At 37.5% G+C, this 12,421-nt stretch overlaps 1 protein-coding gene across 1 annotated transcript in view; it reads left to right on the top strand.

Annotated features, from left to right (window-relative positions):
* Nucleotides 1–12,421, top strand: part of LOC131968995 (metabotropic glutamate receptor 7) — a 298,334-nt gene that overhangs the window by 218,395 nt on the left and 67,518 nt on the right. The window lies entirely within an intron of this gene.

The following is a 12,421-nucleotide window of genomic DNA, read 5'->3' as shown; positions in this document are numbered from 1 at the left end:
TGGGTTTTTTCCCTCCTTGTGGTCATATTTGGCTCCTTGTAGTAGCCCTGATGTACGTTGACTTCAAACTGTTCTTTAAGTCTTGTCATTTCAGAGCATGTTCCAGACGTGCTGTGACACTGTGGCAGCTCGCTGCTCAGACTGGAACTTTTCTCTTCAGATGTTGTCTCTTTGTAGCTGTTTTGCATCAGTTTTGTGCCGTTTTATAGTTCTTTGCATCCTCTTAATTGTTTAACTTCTGTTTGTTGTTAGTCCTTTATTATCATTTTGCAGCTGTGTAGTTCTCTTGTTTTTCATCTCTCTGTCATAGTTTTTCACCTCTTTGTTGTAGTATTTCGCGTCTTCTTAGTAATATTTTGCTTTTTTTCGTTGTAGTATTCTGCCTTTATGTGGTAGTATTTTGCCTCTTTGTGGTAGTTTTGTTTCTCCAAATGCAGCTTTTCTGGAAAACTTTGTAGATATTTCGTTTCTCTTTCTAGTTTGTTTGTTGTAGGTTTGGTACAAAGTTGAATATAACAGAGAAGTTGAATGAGCTGGTAACAACCTGCTGCACCTGCTAGAACTCATCCAGATTCATGGGAATGAAAACCACTGATAACACCCATTAAATCATTGTTTTTTCACCTGTTCTTCATCACATTGGAGAAAGTGTTTGCTGTAGTTAATCCAGAGTAAACCTGAACTCTGAGCAGCAGCTGAGGATCCTGCAGGACTCTGAGTCTCTCAGTAATAACGCTGCTGCGTGTTGGAGCTAACAGCTGCTGATGTGGTGCTATTAGCCGGCTGGCTAGCTGCGGAGCCGCTCTGCTGTAATGAGATTATTTGAGAGCGGGACTGATGGCGTGTCTCCTTCTGTGTTTCACTCATCCTCAGCCAAACCGCCGCTTCCATTTTATTTCCTCTCATTATTTATGCATGAGACTGCACACCAAAGACAAATAAAGAACACAACAAGCACTGCAGCTCTGCCTCTATTCTTTATTATTTATTTATTTCACTTCACTCCTCCAGAGGCCGTTCCCATGGCCCTGTGTGATGGAGGGTGAAACTCCTGAGTGAATGTAAATGCAGCTTGTTGGGCTCCAGCCTCCTTCACTTTAATGTATTTTTGCAGCAAACAATTCACAATCCAAACAGTCACACAGGTTGATTCTGTGAAATCTAAAAACTAAAGTCTGTTATTTGCTCTCTGCTTCTTCTGTCAGCACGTTATTTATTATTATCAGTCATTGTTTATGCATGAAGTAAATAAACTTTTTGCACTCTACTCAGTGAAAACAAGCTTCAGATTAGAATAAATGAGAGAAAACTATTTTTCTTTCTCAAAATGTGGATTTTATCCTCACAATTCATTTATGTAATCCATAATAATACCTTTAGATTATAGATATTCAACTCAAACAAACACACAAACATCTCATTATACTTAAGACAGGAGAAACACAGATGAGCTGTTACTGTCAGTGAGTCAGAGAAAAGCTTCTGTATGTCATACAGATGTGCTGAAATAATAATAATAATAATAATAATAATAATAATAACAATAATAATAATAATAATAACTAGGCCTGCAAGCAGGACTATAAAATGTCAGAAATTTGGGAAAAATGTCCAGAGTGATTCTTTAAATGCCAAAGGTAGTCAAGCTCATAATATAAAACAGAGAAAATCAGATCTGAGGGTGAAAACTGACTTCATTTTTTTTTACATTTCTGCATGAAAAATTACTAATTAGTTAATTACGATTAACCGATAATCAAAATAGTTGGCAATTATTTTTGTGTCGTTTGAAAAATTGATTAGTTGACTAATTATTGCAGCTCATTAAAGATAATATCATATCCCCATTTATATGCAGCAGTGCAAACCAGGACCAGGACTTTCACCAGGAGACCAGTGTTCATGTATTTATTTACTTTTATTTATCTATTTTAATATATATATATATATATATATATATATATATATATATATATATATATATATATATACATATATAGTGAAATATGATCACCAGGATAGAGTGAAGTTCATCCATGTGTGTGTGTATATATATATATGAGGCGGCTCCAACCTGTGATGGAGCTCAAGACACAGTGGCAATTTCTCCAGACAAGTTTGTTCAACATCAAAAGCAGACTGCAAGACTTCAAATGCATGTACAATCTAGCATGAACAGCAATAAATCACAGTGTCATCTGCATAAAGATGGTACAATGCATTTGCACACAGATCATTAACATAAATTGAGAAGAGGCTGGATCCCAAAACTGAGCCATGAGGAACACCTTTTTTTTTTTACCTCAAGAAAGGTAGAATGAGATTCTGATGAGTGAAATATCACCAGGATGAAGTGAAGTTCATCCATGTGCAGGCTGAAGTTAGAGGAGGTGGAGCAGGTTTAGCAGCAGCGTCACATCGGATAGACCGGAGTCAAAGACTGCAGTCAGCTGGTTGAGGCAATCACATACACAACATCGCCATAATCCAGAACAGGCAAAAAAAGCTGCAGCGTGTTTCCCGACTCCACCAGCCTGTTTCATTCCGTCAGTGAATCCTGGAGAACCTGGAGCGGAGACAGAGAGACAGAGTGATGATCTGACAGCGAGCAGCATGCTGACAGGAGGATGGCTCTTTGTTTACTCTGCTGCTTCAAAACTTAACGTTTGAGGAACGAAGCAGCGTTACAGGACAACTGATGCAAAGTGTTTCTGCTCTCGTGGGATTCTGTGAGAGATGATTAAGAGTGAGTTTGTTCTGCAGGATAGTTAGTGAGTTCTGCAGGAGCAGAGCTCTAAAAATGCACAGTAGCTGTAAACTAACTGAGGGATAAACAGTGAGTGTAATCCTGTATAATTGGAGCTCTCTGACCTCTCACTCTGGGTGGAAAGTCTCCTCTGATTGCTGCAGTTTACTGTTCTGAATTAATAAATGCTGCAACACAACAACAGCAGCTCTGCAGCTTCATCTGCCTGCACACACAAATATATCATACACTTTATATCTTTTTTAATAATTTTTGATCATTTTTGATCAGTTTACATCTGTTTTTTTGTTGGTCATTTTGTGTCTTTTTATCATTTTACCTCTTTTTTGGTCATTTTTAAGTTAAGTGATGTTTGAATCACATGCTTTACTTTTGTTTTCACATGGGACACCAACACTGTTGTCCTGGAGAAAATTCTGGGTTTGTTTGAATGTTTTCATACAAGTGAACAGCGTTTTCAGCAGTTATAATTACAGAAACATGCCCCACCTGCTGGTAGGTCGTTATCAGCTCATCATCATAATAAACTTTATTTTTCATTTAGTCAGGATGCATGACTGAGACTTCACTGCTGAGTGTCCTCGCTCCTCTTCCTTTCTAACATTCATAACAATCAGTTTATATGTTATATATACATTTATAGAATATTAAAATCAACTTGTTGGTCAGAAGAAGTTGCCAGAACCCTGTACCACAAAGTGAGTTCAACATACCGGGATATGTTCTTGTGATCTCGCTTCACTAAGCCTAACAACCTCAATCATGGATCGGTGGTATCAAGGAGGTTATCAACTCTCTGAGGTAACCCTTTCCTCTTCAGGCTCTGTGTGTTCACATAAAGGGGCGTTGGAGCGTCATTTGACTCAACTAACGGAAAAAAACAATCGCTTTCCACCCACTTCTATGAATAAAATGGAAGAAAAATATATCATTATAATGGCTTTTTTGGTAATTTTTATGTATTTTTTGTCATTTTACGTAACTTTTGATCATTTTACGTCTTTTTTTGGTAATTTTATGGTCAAACTATGGTCCGCTGTCACGGATCAGTGGTATCACGAAGGAGGTTATCAACCTTCTGAGTTAACCCTTTCCTCTTCAGGCTCTGTGTGTTCACATAAAGCGTCATTTGACTCAACTACTGGAAAAAACGATTGCTTTCCGCCCACTTCTATGAAAACTATGAATTATTATTGTAAAAGCTTAAAGTAGTAATGATGCTCTAAATTAGGCACATGATTAATTTTGTGTGAATTCGTGAATTAATATATTTATTTAACCACTCCATGCTCTCTCAGTGACTACTGTTGATTTCTAACCTGACAGCTGCACACACTGACTTTATAATATTAGATCTGAGACTGTCCCAAAATGAGTTTACATCAAATATATTTCGTTTTTGTTCACTTCAAAGATACATTTTTTTATTATCTTATATAATCAGGCTAACAATAGACATTTTCAGTTTTCTATTATCTGTAATACCAGCAGTTTAAAAAGAACATCAGCAAATCAATATAAAGCATAAAACATAAATTGATAACGTTATGTTTTAAAGGAATTATACAGTATTTTTATATGCAGGTAAACGTCATACTGATTTATAATATAGTGAAGTATTAATATATGCTACCTTATTTTAGAGGAGAGTTATTTCAGAGACTGTGTGGTTAAATGTCCAGAGAAATACAAACTGCATTCATTAGTTCAGTGAGAAACAACCACACACATCAGCTGACTGATACAGCAAAACACACAGTAACTCAGTAACAATACTAAAAAACAAAACAATGAAAATTAAATTTTAATAATACGTAATTCTGATCATTTTTTCTAAAACTCTGCAGAATAACTGAGGGAACGTTCAGCTCACAGCAGACGAAAGAGTCAAACTGTCAGAAATATTAATCAGACCAAAATTAATCCAATTTGAAACCCAATTAAGTTTTCTGATTAAAACTAATGTTATTAATGCACACATAGAATAAACACACGGTTTGTTGTTATAATTAGGCGTTCAGTTTGGCTTTTATCTGTCTGTGTGAAGTTTAACGAGCGAGAAAAAGAAGATAAAAACAGAAAATAATAATAAAACTGAATGAACAATAAAACCTATACCGAATATGTAATAAAACAAATAATTAAAATTGCCCTTTTTTTCTTTCCTAACACGACTACAGATTTAGAGTTTTATTTTATTAACCTTTATACTTTTATTTATTTTTTTATTAATGCCTAACCTCCTTCATCATAATGAACCTGCAGCCTGGTGTCATGTTTGAGCCTGACTGTGTTCATCTCCTGCAGAGTTTTAATGACTATTATTATAGAATTATTTAGGGTCAGAACAAACAACATATGGTCGTACAGTTTGGAGAACAGGTACATATGACACACGTATACACACAGTCAGACAGCACACACACATACACACATACACACCCACACAAATACAACAAGAGACAGACAATCCTCTAAACAAGAGAAGAAGAAAAAAAACCCTGTGTATGTATATATATATATACATATATATATATATATATATATATATATATATATATATATATATATATATATATATATGTATATATATATATATATGTATATATATATGTATATAAGCCGTCTGTTCACCCATCACAGCGAGGACATGTACATAACCAGGACTCAAAAAGACAGCAAGAATAAATAAATAGAGAAAGCTTAAAGTAAAGGGGGATAGCAGTTTACACAGAGAAGTAAAGAGGTAAGTAAAGCAATTTAGTCCTCATCTAAATCCGGAGATAAGGCAAAACAGTTAACGTATGACAGGAAAGGACTCCATGAGCTTCAGAATGACTTAGTGACTTCAGTGAGAACCTTAGTTTTTCAAGTTTCAGATTATAAAGGACTTGGTTGATCCAGCGGCCATGTGATGGGGGGCGAGCCAGCCTCCAGTCGAACAGAATCAATGGCCTGGCCAGCAAGGTTGTAAAGGCAACAGCATGTTTAGTTGCCACAGAGAGGATGATATCAGGGGATATCCCGAAAATGGCTGATAGTGGATTAAAAGGAACGGTCTGGCTGTATGCCCTACTTATCCTGTCAAAAACGATCTCCCAAAAGGATGACAATTTAGGACATGACTAGAACATTTGGATATGATTGGCAGGGGATTGTTTGCATCCATTACAGGTATCACTAACCGTTATGGCGCTTTCATATGATTCTTTGTGGTAAAATTCAGATTTACAGATCTGTTGATTAAATCAACTCATCAATTAGCGGTTGTGAGTCTGTGAGGCTCTGTGAGCTGAGAGGACTTTGAGAGTCAGTCTGAGATCATTTGGTGTGTTCCATATGATCAGATTTCAGAAATATGAGAGAAAACAGTTTGATCAGCTGGAAGATTGGTTTCAGAAAGAAGGAAGCTGCTTCAGGATGTTTATCTGAGTGTTTACGAGACTAGCAGAGGTTAAAGTGTGAGTTTGTTTGGAGGAAGAGGAGGACATCCATAATTCTGCTCATATGATTATTCAGAGAAACAGAAAGATGCAAAGCTGTCAGTTAATGAGATCCCAGCTGAGGAAATACCCTCACACAAATCTCTTCTTCTTTATTTGTTGTCTTTTGGTTAAAAACGAAAGCTAAAGACTCATTCTGCTGACAGGCGAGCAGGTCAGAGAAGAGAGAGAGGAGGTCTACCTGCAGGAAATTAACAGGATGTGAAGAAAAGTCAAATAAATCAAATAAAAGCAGCAACTTTCTCTCAGAGTAACAGTGAATCTGAACATCAGTGCCGCTGCAGATAAAGTTCTGAATGAGATCGACTGTGCAGCGGCAGAGGAGCAGCTGACGGAGACCAAACCTCTCAAGGACTTCACTGGAAATGTTTTTCACAAAAAACCTGGAAAGAGTCAGAGGGTCGAGGTTCGCTCTGCTTTCAGAAGAGAAACATGTCGTGACAGAAGTGTTGACAAAAGGCAGAAAACTTTCTGAATGTTTCTCTGAAGACAGCAAATATCAAGCACAAGACTTCTGATTGAGTTCGGGCGGTGCAAGAGAACTTCAGACTGCACCAACACACGACGTGATGATTATTAGTCACACTTTGAGGTCAAGGTTCTCTCACAAGAACAAGACTCAGAAAGTTCTCTGAGTCGTTTTCTTTTTTCTTTTCTGTGAAGAAAATCCTGGCTGAGTTACTGACTGTTTTTTATTATATGAAAAATCCTAAAATCCTTTTTTTAAGAAAAACTCATGTGTAGTCCAGATGGTCATGTCATGTCATAGACTGTATAAATAATGGACGGAGTGACATCCCCTTGGTTGGTGGCCCGTTTGAGGCATCAAATTCAGTGTTTCACTCGTCATCATCTTGTGTCGCCATCTTGTTCTCGGAAACAGGGATCAGACCATATCTGGACTGTGGAGGAGCGAGAGGGATCTGATCACTGACTACAGCCTCTCTACACCTCAACCTGACTGACTCATGTTAACATTAACTGGAGCATTAACTGGATGTTAGTTTTGGCAAAAAAACAAAAACGAAATGTTCGTTACTGACCTCAGAAAACTGAACAGCGACTCCTTGGAGTGTCTGTTAGTCCAACCATACGCTGAAAAATACATTTTATTGTCTTTTCTGAGGACAGGAAGGTTTCTGTCCTAAACCTAGCTCAGTCATTATGTAGCATACATTTTGAGAAACTGCAGCTTTTTTACACCAGTGAAACATACGATCTGCAGCCGGTGGGGTTGCTGCTGTTAGAAACAAGCTCTGTTATCATATGTAAGGTTTGATTTTGGCTTCATTGCACGTGATTTGAAAGTGTAAAGTCGTGTTGGTGAAACTGAAAGAGGATGAAGAAGAAGCAAATGTTCCTGCAGTCAGCTGGTGTTTGGTGGCGTGCAGGAGAGCCGCAGCGTCGGAACAAATATGTTACTTCATTATGATCATGTTGCGTGTTGCAGAGAGACGGAGCAGCAGAGACTGCTGGGAGTTTCTGATCCACTCCATTAACTCTCCTGTGTGTCTTCAGCCCTTTTTGTCATTTGCGTTTATGCTACATTATCTCTTCATCGATCTCTCCCCCCTCGCCTCTCTCTATCTCTCTCTGACCTATATACCACAAGTCTCCTCGTTACTGACATGCTCACTTTATGTTGATAAACCACAAGTCTCCTCTTTACTGACATGCCCACTTTATGTTGATACCCCACGAGTCTCCTCTTTACTGACATGCCCACTTTATGTTGATAAACCACAAGTCTCCTCTTTACTGACATGCCCATTTTATGTTGATACCCCACGAGTCTCCTCTTTACTGACATGCTCACTTTATGTTGATAAACCACAAGTCTCCTCTTTACTGACATGCCCACTTTATGTTGATACCCCACGAGTCTCCTCTTTACTGACATGCCCACTTTATGTTGATAACCCACAAGTCTCCTCTTTACTGACATGCCCACTTTATGTTGATACCCCACTAGTCTCCTCTTTACAGACATGCCCCTTTATGCTGATAACCAACGAGTCTCCTCTTTACTGGCATGCCCACTTTATGCTGATAACAGTCAGTGTTTCTCCTGCAGTAAATGTGTTATTGTGTCCTCTTGCATGTGAATCTTTGTGTGTCCTGGGGTCCCTAAATAGCCTGTGAGCTGCATAAATCGGGTGCAGGAATACAGAAAAAGGTCGCCTGACAATAAAATCTATTATAGACGGAAAATGATAGGAGATGCAAGCATTACACTTATATTACTGAAAACTGATTATAGAGCAGAATTTATTGTATTTAACAGGATCTGGTTAGTGCACAGACTTTATTCTAAATGACATATGTAGAATAAAGAGATTAAGCTTTGTTTTGGTCACTTTGATGATGATCCTGATGTTTCTACAGTTTCTTAAAAAATCCCCCAATGTGTTTTTTTTTAAAGAAAACATACATATTCATACATTGAATAATGGTGTTCAGAGAGTTACAAAAACGGACAGCGCTGTTTCTCTGAGGACTACAGACTCCCTAGGCCACATTTGTCACAGTTTGTGAAGTTATAGTCATGCCAAATGATTATTGGTGCATGCATTTCATTCAAGACATCCAAGAATATAAGATAAGAGATTTTGAACTGAGGCTTTTTATGTGAAGCATGGAAACAATGCTCTCATCAGGATTATGCATCCAGCCAGTAGAACAGAGTATAGATATCTAAAATAAAGAAGAATATTTAAACCATTCAGATGAACCAGATTCTCTCTCCTGGCCACTTTCTGTGTAATTAACCAAAACAAACCTAACAGTGTTGCCCCTTTCTTTCCAGAAGAAGGAAAAATCTGCATAAAGCTTCTGTTATGTAATAAATTCAGATTTATGGAGGAGTCTTGCAGCACAATGAGGCCGCAGCAGAAACTCTGTCCTCTTTTAAAGCGTGAAATATCACAATATCAAAGTCTTTCAGGGACTTTTTTAAATTATTTTTTTCAAGCCAAACATTTAGTGTAAGCCGAGTCCCTGCAGCTGCTGCCTTTTAAACCGCTTTGGTTATTCAGCGTTTTGCTGCATAATGTTTCCAGCAGTTTCAGGAAACACCAGCAGAACATTTCTTAGTAATTGACTTCACTGTGATCTGCAGCTTCCTCTCCACCCCACCGGCTTGCTGATTGTCTGCCTGTATTTGCATCTCTCCCTCTCATTGTCATCAAGAATATTTAGGCAACTTAATCATCACAGAAGCTTCTTTGTTTTCTTTTTAATTGTGTATCTTTTGCAAAAATGATCACGTCTCATTCTGAGCAAACCGTGAAGTTGTAGAAACAAAGTGTTTGTGTGATCAGGTGGCTACACAGCTGGGGTTAAATAAAGCTTGGAGCCTTGTAGAAAGATATTTATTTATTTATTTCTGTCGTGCTGCAGCTTCTTTAGTAGAGACAGCAGCATGTTAATGAGGCTTTAATGTGTCAACCTGTTGGTGGTGCTAAAGGTGAGTATTCTGTCTGACTTCTTTATTTAACTCTTATTCTCCTGTTGATTTGGTACTATGGCGCCTCAATAGGTCTAAAGCAAGCTTCACACATGATCAGATGGAATATTCACGCTACAGAGGGAAAATAGGTAAAGTAAAGAAAGTAAATGCAAAGATAGAGAAGAACCTTAGCCAGCTGTTAGCATCGTTAGCAGGTGTAAATATGTTACAATGTAAACCATGTAAAAAAAAAAAAACAGGACTTCCACCAGGAGAACAGGGTTCATGTCCCATGTGGAAATAAAAGTAAATTAATTTTCAGTAACTTCTGTGGCTCATTTAATTCAATTATAATGACAACGAGGCAGAGTATAAAGCACAAAGATGCAGTTAGGGTGGGTGGGAGGGAGGAGAGGTGGACGGGTCAAACAAACCAGGACTTTCACCAGGAGACGTAAAGAAATGTAAAATTACCAAAACAGACACAAAATAATCAGAAAATACAAAAAATGACCAAAAAAGACACAAAATGATCAGAAAAAAAACATGAAATATCCAAAAAATTATGTAAAATGAACAAAATCTGATGTAAAATTACCAAAGAAAGACACAAAATTACAAAACAGAGGTAACATGAGAGCAGCAGAACAGCGATTTTACAATGTAAAATATTTTTCCCTGTATTTAATTTAAGTAACAAGACTATATAGGAAAACCTGTTCTGCATACCTGCTAGTAAAGTGCTGTATAATAAAGTATACTAGTTTCTGTGAGTTCTTGTATCATTTTCCCACTTTTTCGTTTATGCAGGAAGCTGCACTGCTGAGGGTTCAGCTGTGTATAAACTTGCCAAAAAAAACATCAGTTTGGCACTGTCAGGCATTTTTTTGGCATTTATGGCAATATATGACTTTTTTGGCGATTATAAAAGTATGCTGTCTTTGTTTGTGCTGGTTGAGATGTGAGTTGTTTAGTTTCTCTCATTCTGTCTGTAGTGTTTTATTCAGAGTCACTATTGTCTGTTTCTGAAAAGTACATTTTCTGTCTTAGTATATTCCTGTTGTCTATCTGTAATGTGTTAGAATCATCAAAATACCTTAACTTACCTCTTACCTTACCAATTACCTTAACCTTACCTTTTATCTTACCTCTTACCTGACCTCTTACCTAACCTTACCTTTTATCTTACCTCTTACCTTAACCTTACCTTTTATCTGACCTTACCTCTTACCTTACCTTACCTTATCTTACCTTACCTTACCTTTTACCTTACCTCTTACTTTACCTCTTACCTTATCTTACCTTACCTCTCACCTTACCTCTTACCTTACCTTACCTCTTACCTTATCTTTTATCTTACCCTACCATACCTCTTACCTCTTACCTTGCCTCTTACGTTACCTTACCTTTTACCTTACCTCTTACCTTACCTCTTACCTTGCCTGTGTCTTAAAATATTCCTATTGTCTATCTGTAATGTGTTTGAATCGTCAAAAGTAGCAAAAACCCTCCTCCACGCCTTGTTCTCTGTTTATTAAATTCAGCAGCCTTAACCAATTTAATGATAAGGCCTTGACGAGAGATGGCAAGAAACAAAAAGAAGCTGCAGCACTTTACTTCATGTTGTAGAGAGGCAGCAGGTGAAACAGATCAATTACTGAACAATTACAGAAAATAAGTTATATTTAAAACCACTTCTAGCCCAGCCGTCCTCCATCATATCAGCTGGACCACATGTCCATGCAGCAGCTAATAAAAGGCCAATATCCTCCGTTTCACTGGCCGACTGACACAGCAGACGCCGTAATCCTGTTATCGAACAATGCAAACTGCTGCTGTTTGGGCAGCACATAACTTTGGAGACTCTTGTCTTTTGTGCTGAGACAGGCTCAGGTTTGTCTCCCTCGGGCTGCAGCAGCAGCCGGAGAAAGGCTCACATAGGGGAGCCACGCTGCTCAGCACTTCTCTGGCTCATAAAAGATTTTGTAAATGTCTCATTTTTACACTTTGTGCTCACAGAAAGACAGAGGAATAACTCAGAGTCATTAATCTGAGGAGAGAAATCTGCAGGTGAAGTTATTCTGCTGAAGAAAACATTATACAACATTAACATTATGCTCTTATTCACTCTGTGCTTCTACTCACAACATTTCAGAGAGAAATATTTCACTTTTTAGTGGCGTGGCAGAAGCGCTGTCAGAGCTGTTTGTGAGAGATATACGAGGCTCGAGTCAGTATGCATAACAGAGAACAACAGAGTTTTAGCTGACTGATGTTATCAGCTGCAGCTAATTAACGTTAATGCTGCGAGTCAGCAATAGAACAGAGAGACGCTCGGCTGGAACAAGCTCAGTTAGACGACGACGGCAACATTTAACAACTTTCTGTTTGTTGTTTATAGTACCTCAACTTTTCTTCTTACTCCACTATATTTATTTGACAGATATAGTTATACTAATATATGTTTTATAAATCTATTTTAGATTAGTCAATTAATTCATTAATCAATTGACATATATTTCATGTGAAAGTATTTGGATTGTTGAAGTAATTTTTAATGTAAAATTTATTTGTTGTTTTTTCTTTCAATAATGTAAATAACATTCATGTAGTAATGTGGAGTTTTGCTGTCACTTCGGACTCCATTTGACACTATTTTAACTATTTTTTCAAACCAAAAATTAAAATAATAAATTGATGAAT

Source organism: Centropristis striata, chromosome 3, assembly GCF_030273125.1.
Source record: "Centropristis striata isolate RG_2023a ecotype Rhode Island chromosome 3, C.striata_1.0, whole genome shotgun sequence".
Taxonomy (NCBI): domain Eukaryota; kingdom Metazoa; phylum Chordata; class Actinopteri; order Perciformes; family Serranidae; genus Centropristis; species Centropristis striata.
The sequence above is the reverse complement of the archived record's forward strand: the minus strand, read 5'-3'. Positions and strand labels throughout refer to the sequence as shown.